Source organism: Giraffa tippelskirchi, chromosome 7, assembly GCF_054371585.1.
Source record: "Giraffa tippelskirchi isolate mGirTip1 chromosome 7, T2T-mGirTip1v1.2.pri, whole genome shotgun sequence".
In the NCBI taxonomy this organism is placed as follows: Eukaryota; Metazoa; Chordata; class Mammalia; order Artiodactyla; family Giraffidae; genus Giraffa; species Giraffa tippelskirchi.
The window spans coordinates 59,830,722-59,854,440 of NC_137281.1; the positions used below are offsets into that span (position 1 = coordinate 59,830,722).

The following is a 23,719-nucleotide window of genomic DNA, read 5'->3' on the forward strand; positions in this document are numbered from 1 at the left end:
GGATGAGATGGTTGGATGGCATCACCGACTCGATGGACATGGGTTTGGGTGGACTCCGGGAGTTGGTGATGGACAGGGAGGCCTGGCATGCTGCAGTTCGTGGGGTTGCAAAGAGTTGGACACGACTGAACTGAACTGAACTGAATCTCATCTGAGTCTCTCATCTCTCTAAACAGTCACCGCATTGAAGTCTAATTAGTTTCACCATCTAAATGACGGATTCCTAATTGACATTATAAGCAAAGTGTCCAGAATTAGAAGAACCAAATCTAATTGTGGTTGAGACATGCTGTCCCTAAGGGCTGATTTGGGTGAGCAAACAAGTCAAAGACCAAGGCAGAGACCGTGTCTCATTTTCTCATTCAGATGGCAGTAAGATGAAGTATTAGCTCCAGCAGTACTGGGATGTGTCCAGGATCTAGAAAGTGGGGTTACATTAAAGTCTGGAGAACCTGGTTCTTGTCCTAACCCTGATTGCAGAACAAATTGCAGAATAACCTTGAGCTCTTCATGTCCCGTCAGCATTCAAATTTCAAAGGCAGATTTCCAGTCTCTTCAGGTTTCAATGAGTTCCTAATAAGGAAAAAATTTTGAAAAGCACAAAGCAGAACAACTGTATAGAGTAGTTTTGTTTTCATGATTATCACTAGTGGAGACTGTAAACTGTGGGATTAACTGTTTTTCTATCCATTTCAGTACTGAGCTTAGAATACAGTGAGGACTATTAGGGGGCTTTCCATCTCCTGCTTTCTCAGAGCTGCCCACTTTTCTGCCATCCTGGGTTTTAGGGAGGGGGGATCAGTCTGATGTGGCCTCACGTGACCTCCATTTAAGGCTTGTTTGGGTCTTCCTGGGAAGACAGGGAATTTCTTGATTTTAAGAAGAGAAAGAATTAAATCTGCAGCAGAAATGAGCTTACCTAGGAATTTTTCATGAATTTCTGAAGTATTAAAAACTTTTGCCAACATTTGCATTTAATAACTTCTGCTTTGGTGAAATTATCATTGTTTTCAACTGTGATTTCAATTGTTTTAAGAGTATGGGGGCATTTGTAAATTGCTGGAAAAAATTAATAGCAACTCATGAAAGAAAAAATACTGAACAGAAACTAGTGAGTGAAGATTTAAATGAAAGAAAGGGGAAAAAAGATATGTATGTTTGAATATACAGCTAAATAGATATGTATACATATGTGTTTTTTACTTTTGTAAATTTTGTCTTATTTGATGTAACAGGAGAACCTGATAGAAAAAATCATCTTTCTTTCTGCTGCTGCTGCTGCTGCTAAATCACTTCAGTGGTGCTCGACTCTGTGTGACCCCATAGACAGCAGCCCACCAGGCTCCACTGTCCCTGGGATTCTCCAGGCAAGAACACTGGAGTGGGTTGCCATTTCCTTCTCCAATGCATGAAAGTGAAAAGTGAAAGTGAAGTCGCTCAGTCGTGTCCGACCCTTAGCGACCCTATGGATTGCAGCCTACCAGGCTCCTCCGTCCATGGGATTTTCCAGGCAAGATTACTGGAGTGGGGTGCTACAGGGATTTATTTCACAAAGAAATGAGAGGAGCCCCTGCTTCACAACAGCGGTCCCCCACTTCCACCCCAAGCACTTCTGGAAACCAGCCCCAACCCTCTCTAGGAGCATGTTGGAGATTTTTGTCTACAGCTGAAGATTAAGTACTCCTAGGCTTCTGATTGGGGCTTCCCTGGTGGCTCAGATGGTAAAGAATCTTCTTGCAAGGTGGGCGACCTGAATTTGATCCTTGGGTTGGGAAGATCCCCTGGAGGAGAGCATGGCAACCCACTCCAGTATTCTTGCCTGGAGAATTCCTGTGGACAGAGGTGCCTAGTGGGCTACAATCTATGGGGTCCCAAAGAGTCGGACATGACTGAGTGACTAAGCACACACACATAGGCTTCTGCCTAGAGCCAGAAACCTTGAATTTTATGTAAAATCTTCCATTTCAAAGGTTGAAAGCAAATTTTTGTTAAAAGCACACACTATACGCTGAGCCAGATGAAAATATTAGGGTGAACTTATGAAGATGCCACTTTGTATGGCCATATATTGGCTGTTTGCCACCTTCAGTCGAAGCTAATAGATTGGTGGAGCACATTTTAAAAACTGAACTGTAACACTGATGGCTGAAATAAAAAGCACAACATAAAAGTTTTGTATTAAGTTTTGTTTGGGGACCTTACTGAGAACTATAAGCCGGGAGAGAGCCTTTCAGATAGTTCTGAGGAATTGCTCCCAAGAGGTAAAGGAGGAGCCAGGAGGTTTCCCCCTGTCCATGGAATACTATCGTGGGTAAGCCATTCCCTTCTGCAGGGGATGAAGAAACTATATATATATATATATTCTGGAAAAAACATGTAGAACATGTATTCAAGCAGAAAAGGATTACTGCTAAACACAGACATCTCAAGTTAATGATTTTAGTGCTTTCTGCATATGGGAAGATGAAAGACTCTGGATCATTGAAATGTTTCCTTAGATATGCATCTTAGCTCTCTTAGGTCAGTGTATCCAAAGTACAGGATGCTTCTGACTCCTCTCCATCCTGAATTCCTCTAAGGGTGCACTGTTGGTGGGTGGCTGCAGTGGCTAATGGCCTGATCTTTGAAGAGCTGGAAGGGACAGGCAATATTTTTTTCTTTACAACAAACACAGTAACATGGGTGAAATGGAGTCACCACCAAAACTGAGTTCCCTTGCCAAGTTTATGATTAATCTCTCTACCCAAAACTTTATTCCCTTTCTCATCCCCTCTGACCTCAATTCTTCACTAACTAAACAATAATCAACTAAAGTCATGTGACTAAAATTTTTGTGGTTGATAACATTGCTAACGTTAAAATTGCTATCATCATTATTAATGTACAAACTCAGGTTGTTTCTCCAGGGTAAGATGAGATAACAGACCCCTGGGCTCTGGACCAGTGGGCCACAGAACCATAAACCAGAAGCATCCAGGCTCCTGAAACAACAATTAAGAAATGTCAAAAAGCAATAATTAATCCCAGCCTCTTTGTGCTTCTTAAACAAACAAACAAAAAAACAAAACAAAAAAACAACTCACACTAAAAGACCAAGTTGGAATGGATCTGAGGCTTGTCTCCCACTTCCTTGCTCGGTGCCCTGCAGTAAACCCTTTCTTTGTTGCAAACTTCTGATGTCAGAGTTTGGCTTTCTGCCCTGTGGACACACAAACGCAATTGTTGGTTAGTACACTCATGCTGAATGTGCAGCTCCTTGGACCTCACATTTGTACACACTTGAGACAACTCCTAGACAGATGTATAACATTTCAGTACCTGAAAAGTCACCTGTGTCCTCTCCCTGCCAATACTCACTTCCCCATTGAGGGGATCTTAAAGGGAAGTCGTGGTCTAATTGAGGTGGCAGTGAGCTTCCCTGAGGTTAGGGAGGGGTAAGAGGGTTTAGGGGTTTGAGATAGTAGATGGAGATATGTGCCACCTTGCGCAAACCCTGGGATTGAAAGGTTGTGGCTGAGCCATGAAAGACGCCGGGATTCTTGGCCTCTAGAGGAAAGGAATTCAATCTGGGACCAGTGATGAGGCTTGATGGCTCAGAGCTTTTGTGTAATGAAATTTTATTCAAGTATTAAAGAGATAGAGAAAGCTTCTGACATAGACATCAGAAGGGGGCAGAAAGAGTGCCCCCTTGTTAATCTTTAGTAGGAAGTTATATACCTACTAGCAAGCTGCTAATTAGAGAAAGGAAATGTCTCAGTGTGAGACATTTGGATGTGAAGGTTGGACTATAAAGAAAGCTGAGTGCTGAAGAATTGATGCTTTTGAACTGTGGTGTTGGAGAAGATTCTTGAGAGTCTCTTGGATTGCAAGGAGATCAAACCAGTCAATCCTAAAAAATCAGTCCTAAATATTTATTGGAAGGACTGATGCTGAAGCTGACATTCCAATACTTTGGCCACCTGATGCGAAGGACTGACTCATTGGAAAAGACCCTGATGCTGGGAAATATTCAAGGCAGGAGGAGAAGAGGACGACAGAGGATGAAATAGTTGAATGGCATCACCAACTCGATGGACATGAATTTGCATAAAGTCTGGAAGCTGATGATGGACAGGGAAGCCTGGCATGCTGCTGTCCATGGGGACACAAAGAATTGGACATGACTGAGCGACTGAACTGAACTGAAATGTCTCAAAACTCAGAGAGTGGCACCAGACCCCTCACCCACAACACACATTTTGAGATAACACTGGCACAAGGTGAGTCATCTGGGGCCATAAAATGATTGACATGAATCTTGAAGAAAGGCACGTTTCCAAGCAAATAGGTAGTCTCATTAACATAGATTAGGAGAACAGTTGTATTGAGTAAAACATACTAGCTTATTGAGCCTTTATCAGTTCTGAGTCTTAGGTGGAACTGACTTGAGGAAAGACAGAGTCTAGGGTAAATACATAGTTCATTAACATAGCTTAAGAAAAACATTTCCATAAGAAAAACGCATTGGTTGGTTAGCTCATGCTTTGAGAAAAGTTAAGTTCAGGTGGAACAAGGTGTAGTCATGGTATCACAGAATTTTAAAAGAAACCTTTTAATTTTGTATCGAGAAGGGAAAAAAATCTGACACTTGTAGTTTGTTTACTCCTGCTGCTTAAGAGAGAGATAAAAAACGTCTGACACTTGCAGCCTATTTCCTCTATTTGGGGACCCCTAGCCTTCCTGCCTGTTACCCTCTCAGTATGTGGAGAGGAGACAGCTCTGTGGCATCCCTAGAGAAGCTTTTCAGATATCCAGTATTCTGAATCAGAAAGGTCTAATGATCTGAACCAGGCTTGGTGTGGAAGATTGGACTACAGCTTTGTAGTCAATCTCATGGGATGTGGGCAGGTAGGGAACCTGGGAACTAACCACCTTGAGAGGCTGAGGACATTTGAGGATGTGGACTATATAGGAATCCCTGGTGGGTCAGGTGGTAAAGAATCCATCTGCAATGCAGGAGACAGGTGTAGATCCCTGGGTTGGGAGGATACCCTGGAGAACAAAATGGCTACTCACTCCAGTATTCTTGCCTGGAGAATTCCATGGACAGAGGAGCCTGGTGGGCTACAGTCCATGAGGTTGGAAAGAGTCAGACATGACTGAGTGACTAACATTTTCACTTTGTAGGCACCCTAGGTTCCTGCAGACCCTGAGGGCAGGGAGAGCCTCCCCCAAGGCACTAGGGAGGTGCTATAGCCCACTAACAACAGCTGGTGACAGAGTGGGTAGGAGGGCAGTGAATGAATGAAATTCATGTATTTAGTATAGAATAGACATACAGTTGGAGAAGGAAATGGCAACCCACTCCAGTACTCTTGCCTGGAAAATCCCATGGATGGAGGAGCCTGGTAGGCTACAGTCCATGGGGTCGCAAAGAGTCGGACACGACTGAGCGACTTCACTTCAGACATACAGTGCTTCCATGTCTTGCACTGTATGTCAAGGAACAAAATCACATGTGTTATATTTATTTTGTTTGAATTTTCATTGGCAGAGCCCAGTCTGCCAGGCTATGTGCCAGGCTATATTAGCTGAAGTTCTGGTCCAGCCCTGTGCTTCTTCTCATGGGTCTTAGAAGTTTCTGTTCTAATACACAAAGGAAGAGAGGCCTGGCAGGGGATTGAAGCTCATCCATGAAGAGCTACTAACAGTTGCAACTTTTGTTTAATCCTGGAGGGAATTGGCACCCTCTGTGGTGAGAAAACATTCAAGTGACTTTTTTCCCTGTGAAGTTGGCAGTGGTGGCAGAGGTTAAAATTTTACCGGTAATTGCTTGCACTGAATTAATGATGCTTTGGAACTGCCTTCTGCTACACATTGGCCTCTCTGAGCTGCTCAGATGAGTTGGCTTTGTTCAGGTGAATGCTGAAGGTTTCTGCTGTCACTCAACCACTTCTCTTTTCTCCACTCCCATGGAGCAAACTTGGATCCTGTTCTTTCATCAAGGTGACTGAGTAGGCATTGTGTCTCCTAGCTCTCAGGGATGCACCAATAGCTCTCTTAGCCTGACCAGACCGACTCCCCTTCACTTCTGAGCCTTACTTCCTTCTCTGCACTGGCCTCCAGTGAGCATGGGGGCTTCTTTGCTCAAATGAGGATGGGGGGCTGAGAATACCAACTCCAGATCTAGCAGCCTGAGACATCCTTTGAATGTCATTACCCCAGCTTTGAGTGTCGGACTCTGTCTTTGGACAGGTATGGTAGGAGTGGGCTTCTCAACAGAAATGGAAATCACATTAAAATGATCATGACTGGTGTGGGGACATGGGGTACACACAATGGTGGATCATGCCCTTAATTCCTGGATCACATTAAATCCTCACCACAACCGTACCAGAAAAGTGATTTTATTTCTTTTAACAGATGAGAAAACTGAGATTAGAGGATACTAAATAACTTGCCCAACAATTCTGAGCTAATTTTGAATTCAGGTCCCTCTGGTTCCTGACTCCGTATATTTTTTAGTTCACCAGGAACCATAGGAACAATGTGCACAAAGGGCATTCCAGGGCTGGATACATAATTTGTAGCTGCTGTTGCTAAGTTGCTTCAGTTGTGTCCGACTCTGTGCGACCCCATAGAGACGGCAGCCCACCAGGCTCCCCCGTCCACGGGATTTTCCAGGCAAGAGTACTGGAGTGCGTTGCCATTGCCTTCTCCGCATAATTTGTAGTCCTGCATTTGTAAATGCAGGACTCTTTGTTTAAAAGTTCAGGCAGTGAGAGTAAGCAGTAAACCAAGCATGGGACCCTGTGAGACTACACAGATCACATGCCCAGGAGGCTGGCTGGGGCTGAGGCAGACGGGGTGTGATATACGTACACACAAGCAAGCAAGCAAAATACAGAGAGGTACACTTTCTAAGGAGAGGAACCAAAATTTGCCTCCAGCAGCCTTTGGTATTGAGAAACACAGACTCTCTTTTATCAAGTTTTCTCAGTTTTCAAAAAAAAACCCATATACACAATGGAATATTACTCAGCCATTAAAAAAAATACATTTGAATCGGTTCTACTGAGATGGATGAAACTGGAGCCCATTATACAGAGTGAAATAAGCCAGAAAGAAAAACAACAATACAGTATACTAATGCATATATATGGAATTTGAAAGATGGTAACGATAACCCTATATGCGAGACAGAATAAGAGACACAGATGCATGGAACAATTTTATGGACTCTGAGGGAGAAGGCGAGGGTGGGACGTTCTGGGAGAATAGCATTGAAACATGTATATTATCATATGTGAAACAGAACACCATTCCATGTTCGATGCATGAGACAAGGGCTCAGGGCCGGGGCAATGGGATGATCCAGAAGGATGGGATGGGGAGGGAGGTGGGTGGGGGGTCCAGGAGGGGGAACACATGTAAACCCATGGCTGATTCATGTCAATGTATGGCAAAAACTATTGCAATGTTGTGAAGTGATTGGCCCCCAACTAAAATAAATAAATTTATAAAAAAAAAAATAAAATAAATAAATAAATAAATAAATAAATAAAAATGTTCATGAAGAAAAAAAAAGAAAAAAACCCAATAGAAATTTTGAGTTTTGGGCAAGTTGGCTAATATTTATCTGTTAATTTGCCTTCCTAATACCCATTCTCTCCTTACTTGATAATAGAATCACAATTTCTTCAAGGCAGAAATATGCTCACCTAAAAATTGTATTTCCCAGACTTTTTTGTGGTGAGAGTGGTCATGTGACATGGGTACCGATGAGACCTAAGCAGAGATCTGCTGGGTTTTTGTTTTGCTTTCTTGACATAGGTGCCATCTCCTCCTTCTAGATGTTTCTCTTTGCTCCTGTCTTCTTGACTGAGATGGAGCAGCCAAGGTGTGCCTGTGATAATGAGGTGGTCGTGAGAAAGCACAAACTGAGGATGATGAAACAGAAAAACAAAAGTTCCCAGGTTTGGGCTACAGTTTGGGGTCATTCCAGTCCTGAGTGGCCTCCCCTGCATTTTCTGTCACACTAGAAAAATAAACCCCATGGGGTAAACTGGGGTGGTTGGGTTTCTGACACACAGAAGCAGTCTCTAGTGAATACAGAAGCCAGTGGAAATAATCTTAAGACCCAGAGAGCAAACCAAGGCAGGGAGGAGTCCTGGCTTCTCTCCCGCAGTCTAGGCTGGGATCGCCCTGCTCTCCACCTGCAGCAGGGGTTCTTAGCAGGAGTCAGTCACATGCTCACTTTTGAGCCATATATCCTCACTGACCCTTTCAGTGGTCAGCACTCCTATGCCCACAATGCTTGGTGGACATCACTAGTGCTTACCCACAAGTGGTCTCTTCTCTTTCTAGGAACACTTAAGGCATACTTTCTAGGCTCCCTTGCAGTTGAACAGGGCCTTGGGATGACTTTGGCTAATTGGCATAGGCACATGTGGGCTGAAGTTTGGAAGAGGGGCACAAGAGAGCTGTATGTGTTTCCCCTACTGTGGCATAGGGGCGTTTGCGTTGAGATAGCAGATTCACCAGATCAGGGCCACCTGGATCACTGAGTCACTTCACAGAGGCCAATTGCCCTGAGAGTCTCCTGGATTCATAGTGAACTCTGTACGGCTGAAACATACATGTGTTTTAAGCCAATGACATACTGGATTATTTGCTCTACCAGCTTAGCTCACTCAGAGCTAACTATTGATAGGTGACCTCTTACCTCTATTGCAAAACCTGCACTCATGTGACAGACTCCGAAGCTGAGGTTAGAACGTTTTCTCTCAGGATGCACTCCTCAAGTGGGGGTGCCTTTACCTAAAAGATGAGATTTGGGCAGCACAGAGCAACTAGGAAAGGATTTAGGAGGAGGTGACACACATTCAGAAATCTTTCACATTACAGGTATCAGTTATAAGCTAAAGGCAAAAAAGAGCCAGCCCTGAGTTCAGTGAGTCAGGGCCTAGGTCCCCTCTTGCGCCCACACAAATCTCTTTGCCTCTATTTACTATCTCATCTACACATAATTGCTGTTTAAAGTGACAAGATCCTGCTTAAACTGACTGAAGCTAAAAAGGGAATATATTGGCTTAGCAACAAAGAGGTTCCAGATTTCAGATATGACTGAAATGAGGTGTTCAACTGATGGTGCACACCATCTCTCACGTGACGCTGATGCTTCTCATTTCTGCTTCCTTTGGATTGATGTCATTCTCAAGCTGGCCTTCTGGACACAGCAGCTCTCAGCAGCTCCAGGCTATCGTCTGGCCAGCTCTATGGGCAATGCTACTTTCCCACAAGCTTTCACGTAGACGGTCCCTCCAGCCCTCTCACACAGCCAGTACCCAGGCTAGGGCATGAGATGTCTTCATGGAGAGTGAGATGATGAACAAGAGTCACCAAAACCAGGAGAGCTGCTCCAGTAGACAGAGGATCCTCAGGACGGGTCCAGCTCACACACATGTACACTGAGGTTGGGCCCCATTGTTTTTCCTAGACTGATTCCTGGAGGCGGGATTAGGAGCAGGGAGAGGATATGGCCCTTGTGAATGAAGTTTCCCCAAGGCACCAGAGCTCAGAGTCTTGGGAGACTGGGGCTTGGATGGGAGAGCTGAGAACCCCAGGGAGCACTCTAAAAGGAATAGAGGCCAGGACTTCCAGCACCAAATAGTCCAAATAAGGAAATGAATGCATGGAAAGGACTGTATATAATGAGTACTTACCACTTACACCTTATCACACATCTCAAAATAGAAAATTTTCTAAAAGGGGCTTTTCAGCAGACCCTCATCAGAGATATGAGTCAGGGGAGGGTCACTTGGTTGTGACTGAAACTCATCTCCAGGTGGCTGGAGCAGTTCCCATCTGCTGAAAGGACTGAATTGGTTCATACAACTAAAGAGTCCAGAGATTGACCCAGGGTTCAAATCTTTCAAATTCTCTGACTTGGTTTAATTTGCTTCTGTGATTGCCTCAGTCTCGGGCAGAATCTTCCTATCTGCAGGCAGATGATCCTCACGTGCCTCCAAGCAAAGATCTCAGGACTGAGGCTCACTGACTCAGCTGGGATCACACTCCCATCCCTTGACTGATTTTCCAGGGCTGTGTGTGTATGTGTGTATGTGTGCAGGCATACACATATGCTATGTCCAAACTTTATAGATTGAGAAGGGGTAGTGGATCCCACAGAGGAAAATCAGGGTACTGTTACTAAAAGAAGGGAACATGGATTCTGTTCTGGGGGGAATGGCAGGAGCCAACTGCTGCAGGCACTCTGCGATAGCTTGGAATAGAGAGGCTTTCAGGACTCCAGCCAGCCTCTGGTCACCAGAGCAAGGGGAACTCTTGAATTTTAGAGCTCTGGAGTGTCTCTGTTGGGTTTTTTGGAAGCAGTGCCTGTGATGAGGCTTACTATGCCGGCAGTGCTCTCAGGAGGCAGGATAGGGAAAGAGAAGGATGTGGAGGAGGCAGGATAGGGAAAGGGGAAATGCTACAGTAGAGGGTGCTGGTGCTCGGCTCAACCTTCCTTTAATGAACTGGGCTGCTGATCTTTCTCTGCTGCCCTGAGTGTGGACTGTAATATTAGGCTGGTGCAAGAGTAATTGTGATTTTTGTGTTGTTGAAATTTGCCATTTGATACTGGAATACATTCTTCAACAAATGTGCCATGTTATGTATCATTTTAATGAGAATTTGCTTTATGTTTTTTGCTAATGAATTATAACTTGATGTTTATTTTATGTGTATTCTAGACTATGAAATTATGTTAGACAAAGAGCAAACTCAAGCGATTTTCTTATTTGAGTTCAAAATGGGTCATAAAGCAGCAGACAACTTGCAATATCATCAATGTATTTGGCCCAGGAACTGACAATGAATGTACAGTGCAGTGGTGGTTCAAGAAGTTTTGCAAAGGAGATGAGAGCCTTGAAGATGAGGAGTGGCTGGCCATTAGAAGTTGACAAAGACCAACTGAGAGTGTCATCGAAGCTGATCCTCTTACAACTATGTGAGAAGTTGCCCAAGAACTCATTGTCAACCATTCTATGGCCATTTGGCATTTGAAGCAATTTGGAAAGGTGAAAAAGCTTGATAAGTGGGTGCCTTATGCTGCTGCTGCTGCTAAGTCGCTTCAGTCGTGTCCAACTCTGTGCAACCCCATAGATGGCAGCCTACCAGGCTCCTCCGTCCATGGGATTCTCCAGGCAAGAACACTGGAGTGGGTTGCCGTTTCCTTCTCCAACGCACGAAAGTGAAAAGTGAAAGGAAAGTCGCCTCAGTTGTGTCCGACTCTTCACCAGCCCATGGACTACAGCCTACCAGGCTCCTCCGTCCATGGGATTTTCCAGGCAAGAGTACGGGAGTGGGTTGCCATTGCCTTCTCCGGGGTGCCTTATAAGCTGACCACAAATTGTTGTCTTGAAGTGTCATCCTCTCTTATTCTACACAACAGTGATCCATTTCTTGATCTGATTGTAATGCATGATGAAAAGTGGATTTTATATGGCAACCAGTGAGGACCAGCTCAGTGGTTGGATTGAGAAGAAGCTCCAAAGCACTTCCCAAAGTCAAACTTGCACCAAAAAAAATGGTCACTGTTTACTGGTCTGCTGCCTGGTCTGATCCACTACAGCTTTTTGAATCCTAGAAAAACCATTACATCTGAGAAGAATGCTCAGTAAATCAAAGAGATACACCAGAAACTCCAATGCCTGCAGCCGACATTAGTCAACAGAAAGGGCCCAATTCTTCTCCACGACAACACCCAAACACACATGGCTTCAAAAGTTGAATGATTTGGGCTACAAAGTTTTGCCTCATCTGCCATACTGACCTGACCTCTTGCCAACAGACTATCATGTCTTCAAGCATCTCAAAAACTTTATGCAGGGAAAATGTTTCCACAACCAGCAGGAGAAGATAATGCTTTCTAAGAGTTTGTCAAGTCCCAATACCCAGATTTTTTTTGTTGCAGAAATAAACTTATTTCTTGTTGGTAAAAATGTGTTGATTATAATGAGTCCTGTTTTGATTAATAAATATGTGCTTGAGTCTAGTTATAATAATTTAAAATTCAGGGTCCAAAACTGCTATTACTTTTGCACCAGACTAGTAACTCGCAGGTCTCAGGAGAATTGACCAGATTTGGCATATATTGGGCTTCCCTCATAGCTCAGTTGGTAAAGAATCCGCCTGCAATGCAGGAGACACCAGTTCAATTCCTGGGTCAGGAAGATCTACTGGAGAAGGGATAGGCTATCCACTCCAGTATTCTTGGGCTTCCCCGGTGGCTCAGCTGGGAAAGAATCTGCCTGCAATGTGGGAGACCTGGGTTCAATCCGTGGGTTGGGAAGATCCCCTGGAGAAGGGAAAGGCTACCCACTCCAGTATTCTGGCCTGGAGAATTCCATGGACTGTATAGTCTATGGGGTTGCAAAGAGTTGAACATGACTGAGCCACTTTCACTTTCACTGGCATATATTCCAACCCCTGGGGTTTGGTCCATAGCAAAGGACTAACTGATATGAGGATATTAGAAAAAGTCCATTTCCCTTGCCTCAAGATAGGATCCTTTATGATCAAGCAGAGGCCAAACTTCAAGTGAATCCACAGTTTTGCCTGCTTCTTCCCCTGCTCCTCCCTGCTTCCCTCTGACAAAGGCTCTCTCCTTGATCAAACTCAGTGAGGCTAAGAAGAGCCTTCTATTCAACTAGGCCTCATGCTGGGGCCTTGTCTTTGGCCTGCCTAGTCTACTTGGAGCAAGAATCTTGCTAGTCAGTTTAGTAAGAATCCCTCCACCCTTGGTATCTGATTACCTCATCCTAACTTCAGTAAAGATCTAAGACAGTTTAGCAAGAAACACCCCCTACCCTTGATGTCTACTCTTTACAATTTTCCATCCAGAATCCACTCACATTGTTGTATTCGAGTGGAAACTGACTTTTCTCCCCTATTGCCCTAGTCTTAACACATCACAGTAGTAGTGAGTAGTCTTCCTTACTGTTTTAACAAGTGTTAGAATAACTTTTTTAATGCCCTACTACCCTATAAGTTTCACCTGAGAGCACTTCTTCTACGAAAGGTTTGCACAAGATTCTTTCCTCCAGGCTCCACTTCAAGGGAACTGGATCTAGAGCAGAAGCTAAGCACAACTGCGGTCTCATGTGAAGCCTAGTCCTAGCCGCATCCTGTGTGGCACTCTGGAGCATAAATTATACCCCCGAGTCCATCCCACCTGAGGCAAAGAACACTTAGAGCAGTCATTGGCTAAGCTCACTGTGGGTGGGGTGGGGATGGGATGGGGAGTGTAACCTGTCAGGCACCCTACGCTAGCTGGGTGGGTGAGGTAGCTCCAGAACCCCAGGCAAGGTGCCAGCAGACCACTGCAGGTGGGAACCTACAGAAGCAAAGTCTACAAAATAGGAGAGGGATTTAAGGGGCTTGAGTGAGTTACATATACTGTTTACCTCATAGGGCAAAGAAATCAGGCTGAAGTGAACTTTGAGGAATAAGAATTCTAAATTGGCACCAGCTGAACTATCAGTATATTCTGATGAGCTGACAATTGCACTTTACTGGTTTGTTGCTACTTATGTAACAAGAATTACAGAATACAGTACTTACAAATCCTTGTAATGAAATATTTTTCTGTTATTAGGCAGTGTTTTTATATAGATGTAATTAGTTTAAACTTTCTGACCTCATTTGCATTCTAAAATTACAGTGCTATAATTTTCTTTTCCCAAATGCATTCACTCTTAATTAATCTTAACCACTCTCAAGCTTTTCTGATTTCTATTATCACTATTTAAAGTTGAGATTTTTAATGGATCTAAATTCCATATTCAAATTAGTTTCTTTTTCTAAAGTTATAATGACTTGAAATTTACTTGATTTGGGCCCAAAGTATTACCTGAAAAGTAATTTGATTGTTTTATAATTTAAATTGTCTATGTGGAATAAAATTCACTAACCTTATTTACATGTGCTTGAAAATTATGACATTCTAACAAGTTAACATTTTTTAATTTGTGCAGTATTTTACAGCATAAAGTTTTTACAGCAGCTCCATCATCTACATCTCTGAACCCATTTGGTACCAAAAACCTGGGTGGGTGTTGATTTCCAATTTCGGCTAAAATTCTTTGTTTGCCCAGATGATGTTGTATGTTGAAACTGTGTCTTCTCCTCAGGGACTGAGGGAGCTAAGACTCACTGAGACCACACTTTAGCATAATCTTCCTAGAACACTTGGGGAGAGCTAACCCCACACGGCCTGGTCTGGAGGTCATAGGATGGAAAATGTGAAGCTGTGGGTATGGACTTCTTTCTTTGAGAATTCCACTCTGGAAAGGCACAGACTTGCTGTTCTTAGGAGAGCCCTTCCTCTTCCCCAGCACAGAGCTGAGGAGTTTTTCTCAACAAGCCTCAGGGAATAGACTTGGCTGTTCCTGGAGTGGTTAAGATATGGTGCCCACAAGATTCAGTGCAGTGCAACTAGCTCATGCTTGGGATGGAGTCCAGGCTGTGACACTTGTTCCCAGGTGGCACTAGTGGTAAGGAACTCACCTGCCAATACAGGAGATGCAAGAGATGTGAGTTTGATCCCCAGTTCAGGAAGATCCCCTGGAGCAGGGCATGGCAACTCACTCTAGCATTGTTGCCTGAGGAATCCCATGGAAAAAGGAGCATGGCTGGCTACTGTTGGGAGCCGTTCTGGATCTACTGCTGGATGACAAAGTCACAGTACCACTCAAGAAGAAACTGCAAAGCAGTTTTTCTCCAGGATTGGAACCTTCACTCCTTCCTGTTTCTATGCCTTTCTTGTGGCTAGCTGTATTCTTTCCTTGTTGGCAGGATTTAAAGGGGCTTCTGTAGTGATTTCACGAGAGTTTAGGGGAAAAAAAAATGGTCCTCTGTCCCAAAGAAATATTCCCCAAATTATTAAACATACTGAGGCCCCTGGCTGATGAGTCCCTAACACTCAGCCAGGGAGTAAGGCCATGTTTATTTAAAAAACAAGCCCCAAGCCTATTGTGATTTGGCCTCATGAGGATATTATTATCGATGACTGAAAACTTGGATCATGTATTAAGAAAAATTATAGAAACTAATCCAATTGCCTTTTCTCATAAAGATTGGGACGCTAGAGATATTTGTGCCCCGCCCCCCCAGAACCTGAACACAGACAAAAGGAAATATGTGAGTCATATTGCAGGTGGTTTCAGGGTAGACTGTAAAAGATTTGTTTTTGCCACAAATAGTCTTGTGATATGTGGGTAGATGGTAAACAGACCCCCGCAGACAATGGCTGTACTATGAAAAACTCTTGACCTTAAATCCCACTATAGTGCTTATTCCCTGAAGCAAGACACTGTGTTCGCTGAAGTAGATAGAACAATATGATTTATGACATCATGAATCATGTTTTTAGTAAAATAAGAATAGGTTTCTGGGTAAAAATGTAACCGAAATGTAACAAAAGACCAGGAAAGAACATTTACATCTTAGAATCAAGAGATAAATCATCTGAATAGGAAAATATTGCAAAAGAATCATTACAAAGTTTACTGACCTAAAACATGTGCTATATAACTAGAAACTTAGCGCAATAAAGAATCTTCATCTCTGAACCTTCAAAAGACTCTGTGTCTTTCTTTCCTTCCTTTCTTTCTTTTCGCCGACACTGTTCATCCCTTGGGTACCACTAGACCAGCTGAAGCAGGACTCTGGCAGGCTGCAGTCCACGGGGTTGCAAAGAATTGGACACAACTGAAACAACTTAGCGTGCACATATGTTACACTCTGGTTCAAATCCCCTGTCTCCTGGATTATTGGCAAGGCCTCTTCACAGGTCCCTTGCAGCAATACTGTCCCACCTTCAATGTTTCCTCCACTTTATAACCAGCATGATTATTTGGAAGCATGAAGCTGTCTGTGTCACCTACTTAATAAGCTCCCCACGGCTTCCTACACAGAAGCCACTTATGGACAGACCTGCTCACACTGGCCGAGAGGGCTGCTGCCCCCCATCCAGTGCTCCAAGGGCGCTAGTCTTTGTGTTCATCACTCTCCCTCAGGCTCCCAGGCTTGGCGCACACTGTTCCCCTGCTCCCTTCAGAGTCTCTAGAAGGAACAAAACTCTGCCGTCACCTTGATTTTAGTCCAGTATGACCCACTTTTAGTTTCTAACCTCCAAAATAGTAAAACAATACATTTTTACTGAGTTTTTGGTAATTTGTTACAACAGCACAGGAAACAAATTACAGCCCTGGAATCATGCCTCCTGGATCCCTGGGCCTCAAAGAGGGCTTAGAAAATGGCCATTTCCTCCCCTTCAGGGCTCCTCTCTCTCTCGGAAACCCTCCAAATGTCCATAGATCCGGCTATAAAAAGGGTGCATGGCATCCTCATCCTCTCCTCACTCTGCCCATCCTCCCCACCCGCTACTCCCCAACCTCCCTATCTCCCCACCTTCCCCACCCCCACTTCCTCTCAATCCCCTTCCCTGAGGCTTCCATTCAGACATCACTTGCCTTGCTGAAACCCTGGGGGTTTATCCCGGTCTGCACAGAGGTGCCCAGTCAGGCCTGCTTCTCTTCTAAGGTCCACCTGGGGACCTTGCTTGTGAGCACTCCTCCCTTGTGGGATGCAGGCGTCCTTTTCTAGAATCTTCACAATGAAGAGTTCTCATGGATTTAACACCTTACCCTCAGCAGAGGTGAACCCATGGCTAAAAGGCCAATGGGGCTCAGTGCCCAGTGGCTGGGCAGTGACAGTAAAGCAGCCGGGCCCAGAGGCCTTGGCTCTCCTATATGGAGCAAGGCCAGAGTGAAAGCAAGAAGGCTGCTCTGCAGCTAGCCTGGAGCCTGAGTGTAACAAACCAGGAGAGGAATGCTGCTGAGGCAGCAGGACAGGTGACCCTCTCTCTCCTCCTCTTGCTGTGCTTGTCCCCTGTGGGTAAGACATATAATTCAGCAGGTGTAGTAACGTGTGAAAAAAAAATAGCAGTGGACTTCCCAGCACTACAAGAAGAGCTTTCCTGGTTCAGAGCATGAGATAGGTTACTGGCAGGGGGGTGATGCAGAGGTGGTCCCCAAGGCCCCAGTGCAGTGGTACCCCTCTGGGGTCTGTGACCCTGAGGAACAGGGTTTCCCTGGTTAGAAGAGGCTGGCGCCCACCCTGCGGCCTCAGGGAAGGTCAAATCTCCACGAGCACTCAGCTCCACAGCACCTGTGTCCAGGAGACTGCCTGGTCAGCAGCTGTGCACTTCCTACCCTTTCACCTAGGTTTTGTTCTTGAAACTTGAGCTTCATTCTCCTCTCTCCACTGAATAGATCTCTCTGCTTACCTACCACCTGCCCCTGGCCCAAAGTGGAGGCCAACAGCGGGTCCTTTCTCTGTCATAGCGTTCTGCCACAGGTCCTGCTGCCAGATGACTCGGCCCTTGATGGCCCATGCAAACTGCAGCAGGGGATTTAACTGACCAGCTGCCGTGCTTATTAGGCCAGGCTCACTGCCCATCCCAGATGCCCATTGCCAGGAGGTCACATTCTTAGCAGGGCCACTGGGTAGGGACAGATTTTGTGAAAAAGGGCTGTGTTCAAGGTTGATGCCCTGACATGTGTCTAATACAAAGTTTATCCACCAAGCATTTCCCAGAAAGAAGGTGAAATGTCCAGAGAATGGGTAAGCCTCACTCACAAGAAGACTAGGAGATTTGTCTGTCTCACTCAGGTGTATTAAAAGTAAAACCACTACAATATTGTTAAGTAATTAGCCTCCAATCAAAATAAATAAATTAAAATATAAAAAAAATGAAAGTAAAGCACATCAAAAAAAAATTGTTAATGGTACCTCAGCAAAACAACATTGACCTAGAACATTCATCATTCCTTTCCCAGCTAGTGAGGTCTTCTATCTTTCCTTAAAATTCTACCCTACTGTAAAGTGTACTTTATTTTACATATTTTAACTGAAGTCTAGGATGTATCATTGCAAGTGAAAGTGTTAGTCACCCAGTCATGTCAGACTCTTTGTGACCCCGTGCACTGTAGCCCATCAGGCTCCTCTGTCCATGGAGTTCTCCAGGCAAGAATACTGGATTGGGTAGCCATTACCTTCTCCAGGGGATCTTCCTGACCCAGGGGTCGAACATGGGTCTCCTGCATTGCAGGCAGATTCTTTACCATTTGAGCCACGAGGGAAACCCTAAGATGGTGGAATGGAAGTACATGCACACATCTCCTGTGAGAACACCAAAATCAAAACTAGCTATTGAACAAACATCAACAGGAAGATGTTGTAACCCACCAATAAAAGGTGGACAAAGGAGAAGCCACAATGAAACGTTAGCAGGGGCATAATCACACTAAAATAAAGTCTTATACCTGCCAGTTAGGTGACCCACAAACTGGAGAACAATAATACCAAAGAAGTTCTCATACTATTATAAAGGTTCTAGGCCCCACATCAGACTTCTCAACCTGGGGATCTGACAAGGGAGGGACTGGGAATCCCCAGGGAATCTGACTTTGAAAGACAGTGGAATTTGATTACAGAACTTCCACAGGACTAGGAGAAACAGAGACTCCTAGATGGAACAAACAGAACCTTGTGTGCACCGGGGAAAGGAGCAGTCACCCCATGGGAGACTGAGACAGACCTACCTGAGTGTTTGAAGGTCCCTACAGAGTTGTGGGCTGGAAGAGGCCTGCCACAAGGACAGGGGCACTGGCAGCAGCAGTCCTTGGAGGCATGTGGAGCAAGAGTCCTCTTGGAGGCCACCATGGCCCTAACATAGAGCTTGTAGACTCCAGGAGTGGGTCACCTCAGGCCCGACAACTAACAGGGAGGGAGCAAAGTCCCATCCATCAGCAACAACTGGATTAAAGATCCACTGAGCATGGATCTGCCTGCCAGAGCAAGGCCTAATTTTCCCCACAGACAGTCCCTCCCCTCAGAAAGCTTGCACAACACTATTACACTCATTCATCAGAGGGTAGACAGAAGAAACAAGAACTACAATCCCACAACTTCAGAATGAAAGCCACAATCACAGAAATCTAACCAAAATGATCACATAGATCACAGCCTTGTGTAACTCAATAAAGCCATGTCATGTAGGGCCACCCAAGAAGCATGGGTCATGGTGGAGATTTCTGACAAAATGTGGTCCACTGGAGAAGAGGATGGCAAACCACTCAAGTATTCTTGCCTTGAGAATCCCATGAATAGAATGAAAAGGCAAAAAGATATGACACCTGAAGGATGAGCCCCTGTGGTTGGTAGGTGTCCAATATGCTACTGGGGAAGAGCAGAGAAATAGCTCTAGGAAGAATGAAGATGCTGGGCAAGAGCAGAAATGACACGCAGTTGTGGATCTGTCTGGTGATGAAAGTAAAATCCGATGCTGTAAGAACAATATTCCATAGGAACCTGGAATGTTAGGTCCACGAATCAAGGTAAATTGAATGTGGTCAAGCAGGAGATATAGTAAACATTGACATTTTAGGATCCAGTGAACAAAAATGGATGAGAATGGGCAAATCTAATGCAGATGATCATTATATCTACTCCTGTGGTCAAGAATTCCTTAGAAGAAATGGAGGAGCCTCCATAGTCAACAAAAGGATCCAAAATGCAGTGCTTGGATGCAATCTCAAAATCGACAGAATGATCTCAGTTTATTTGCAAGGCAAGCCATTCAACATCACAGTAATCCAAGTCTATTGCCCCAACCACTAATGCCAAAGAAGCTGAAGTTAAATGGTTCTATGAGAACCTACAAGACATTCTAGAACTACACCAAAAGATGTTCTTTTCATCATAGGGGACTGGAATGCAAAAGTAGGAAGTCAAGAGATATCTAGAGTAATAGGCAAGTTTGGCCTTCGAGTACAAAAGGAAACAGTGCAAAGGCTAATAGAGCTTTGCCAAGAGAATATACTGGTCATAGCAAACATCCTTTTCCAACAACACAAGAGATTGTTCTACATATGGACATCACCAGATGGTCAATATAGAAATCAGATTGATTATATACTTTGCAGCCAAAGATGAAGAAGCTCAATACAGTGAACAAAAACAAGACCTGGAGCTGACTGTGGCTCAGATCATGAGCACCTTATTGCAATATTCAGGCTTAAATTGAAGACAGTAGCGAAAACCACTAAGCCATCCAGGTGTAACCTAAATCAAATCCCTTATAATTATACAGTGAAGGTGATGAATAGATTCAAGGGATTAGATCTGATAGACAGAGTGCTTGAAGAACTATGGATGCAGGTTAGTAATATTGTACAAGAGGTGGTGACCAAAACCATACCCAAGAGAAAGAAATGCAAGAAGGTAAAATGGTTGTCTGCAGAGGCTTTACAAATAGCCTAGAAAAGAAGAGAAGTGAAAGGCAAAGGAGAAAGGGAAAGATATATCTAACTGAATGCAGAGGTTCGGAGAATAGCAAGGAGAAATAAGAAAGCCTTCTTAAATAAATAATGCAAAGAAAGGGAGGAAAACAATAGAATGAGAAGGACTAGAGATCTTTTCAAGAAAATCAGAGATACCAAGGGAACATTACATGCAAAGACGGGTACAATTAAAGAGCAGAAACTGTAAGGACCTAACAGAAGCAGAAGAGGTTAAGAAAAGGTGGGAAGATACACACAAAAAACTACCCAAAAAAGATCTTAATGACCCGGATAACCACGATGGTGTATTCAGTCACTTAGAGCCAGATATCTTGGAATGTGAAGTGGGTCTGAGCAAGCATTGTTGTTCAGTTGCTAAGTTATGTCTGACAGCTTGTGACCCCATGAACTGCAGCATGCCAGGGTTTCCTGTCCTTCACTATCTCCCAGAGTTTCCTCAAACTCTTGTCCATTGAGTAAGCAATACTAGCCAAACCATCTCATCCTCTGCTGCACCTCTTCTCCTCTTGCCTTTAATCTTTCCTAGCCTCAGAGCCTTGTCCAATATGTCAGCTCTTTGCATCAGGTGGCCAAGTGGAGCTTCAGCTTCCGCACCAGTCCTTACAATGAATATTCAGTGCTGATTTCCTTTAGGAGTGACTGGTTATATCTCCTTGCTGTCCTAGGGACCCTCCAGAGCCTTCTACAGAACCACAATTTGAAAATATCAATTCTTTGGCACCCAGCCTTCTTTATGGTCCTACTCTCACATCTGTACATGACTACTGGAAAAACCATAGCTTTGATTATAAGGACTTTTGTTTGCAAAGTGATGTCTTTGCTTTTTAATATGCTGTCTAGGTTTGTCATAGCTTTTGTTCAAAGGAACAAGTGTCTTTTAATTTTGTGGCTGCAGTCACTGTCTGCAGTAATTTTGGAGCCCAAGAAAATAAAATCTATATTGTTTCCACTTTTCCCCCATCTATTTACCAGGAGGTGTTGGGACCAGATGCCATGGTCTTCGTTGTTTGAATGTTGAGTTTTAAGCCAGTTTTTGTCACTCTTTTTCACCCTCATTAAGAGGCTCTTTAGTTCCTCTTCACTTTCTGCCATTAAAGTGGTATTATCTGCATATCCCAGGTTGTTGATATTTCTCCCAGCTATCTTGTTTCCAGCTTTGAGTCTTGCAGCCTGGCATTTCTCACGATATACTCTCCATATAAGTTAAGTAAGCAAGGTGACAATATACAACTTTGACATACTCCTTTCCCAAATTTGAACCAGTCTGCTGTTCCATGTCTGGTTCTAATGGTTACTTCTTGTCCTGCATACAGGCTTCTCAGGAGACAGGCAAGGAGGTCTGGTGTTTCCACCTCTATAAGAATTTTCCACAGTTTGTTGTGATCCTCACAGCAAAAGGCTTTAGTGTACTCAATGAAGAAGAAGTAGATGTCTTTTTCTGGAATTCCCTTGGTTTTTCTGTGATCTAATGTATGTTTGCAATTTGATCTCTGGTTCCTCTGACTTTTCTAAATCCAGCCTATACATCTGGAAGTTCTTGGTTCACAGAATGCTGAAGCCTAGCTTGGAGGATTTTGAGCATAACCTTGTGAGAATGTGAGATGAATGCTATTATACAGTAGTTGAAATATTCTTTGGCATTGTTCTTCTTTGGGATTGGAATGAAAACTGACATTTTTCAACCCTGTGGTCACTGCGAGTCTTCCAAATGTGCTGGCATGTTGAGTGCAACACTTTAACAGCATCAGATTTTAGGATTTGAAATAGCTCAACTGGAATTCCATCACCTCCACTAGCTTTGCTCATAGTAAGATCCACTTGATTTCATACTCCAGGATGTCTGGCTCTAGGTCAGTGAACACACCAATGTGTTTATCCATGTCATTAAGACCTTTGTTATACAGTTTTTCTTTGTATTCTTGCTACCTCTTCTGTGTTTGTCAGGTCCTTGGGGTTTGCGTCTTTTTGTGCCCAACTTTGCATGAAATGTCCCCCTGGGTATCTCTAATTTTCTTGAGGAGATCCTTAGTCTGTCCCATTCTATTGTTTTCCTCTATTTCTCACCATTGTTCACTCAAGAAGGCTTTCTTATCTCTCTTTGCTATTCTCTGGGCCTCTGCATTCAGTTATGTATACCTTTTCCTTTCTCCTTTGCCTTTTGCTTCCTTTCTTTCTCAGCTGTTTTTAAGGCTTTCTCTGACAGCAATTTACCTTCTTGCATTTCTTTTTCTTGGGGATAGTTTTGGTCACTATCTTCTGTACAATGTTATGAACCTCCACCCATGATTCTTCAGGCACTCTGTCTTTCAGATCTAATCCCTTGAATCTGCAATCACCTCCACTCTAATTATGTCATACCTGAATGCCCTAGTGGTTTTCCCTTTCTTCAATTTAAGCCTAAATTTTGAAATAAGGAGCTCTTAATCTTAGCCACAGCTCCAGCTCTTGTTTTTGCTGATTGTTTTGAGCTTCTCCATCTTTGGCTGCAAATATATAATAAATCTGATTTCAGTATTTACCATTTGTAGATTCATCTCTTGTGTTTTTGAAAGAGGTTGATTGCTATGACCAGTGTATTCTCTTGGCAAAGTTCTGTTAGCCTTTGCACTGCTTCATTTTGTACTCCAAGGGCAAACTTTCCCATTACTCCAAGTATCTCTTGACTTCCTGCTTTTGCATTCCAGTCCCCTATGATGAAAAGAACATCTTTTTTTGGTGTTAGTTCTAGAATGTTTTGTAGGTTCTCATAGAACCACCTAACTTCAGCTACTTCAGCATTATTCATTGGGACATAGACTTGGATTATTGTGTTGTTGAATGGTTTGCCTTGAAAATGAACTGAAGTCATTCTGTTGTTTTTGAGATTGCATCCAAGTACTGCATTTTGGACACTTTTACTCACCATGAGGGCTATTCCATTTCTTCTAAGGGATTCTTGTCCACAGGAATAGATATAATCTGAATTAAATTTTCCCATTCCTGTCCATTTTAGCTCACCGATTCCTAAAATATCGATGTTCACTCTTTCTATCTCCTACTTCACCATGTCCAAATTATCTTGATTCATGCATTACTATGACCAAAGCTAATGAGGGTGATGGAATTCCAGCTGAGCTATTTAAAATACTAGAAGATGATGCTGTTAAAATGTTGTGTTCAATATGTCAGCAAATTTGGAAAACACAGCAGTGGTCACAGGACTGGGAAAGGTCAGTTTTAATTCCAATCTCAAAGAAAGGCAATGACAAAGAATGTTCCAGCTACCATACAATTGTGCTCATTTCACATGCTAGGAAGGCATTGCTCAA

The 23,719-nt window shown here is 43.7% G+C and overlaps 1 long non-coding RNA gene across 1 annotated transcript; it reads right to left on the bottom strand.

The window, feature by feature from the left end:
• Positions 1 to 254: 254 nt before the first annotated feature.
• LOC145513211 (uncharacterized) lies at positions 255 to 23,061 on the bottom strand. Its single transcript, XR_014059210.1, has 4 exons — positions 21,381 to 23,061; positions 7,701 to 7,885; positions 3,084 to 3,199; positions 255 to 573 (listed from the first exon to the last, which is right to left on the bottom strand). It is a non-coding gene; the product is annotated as an uncharacterized LOC145513211 (long non-coding RNA).
• Between the last annotated feature and the right edge of the window lie 658 nt (positions 23,062 to 23,719).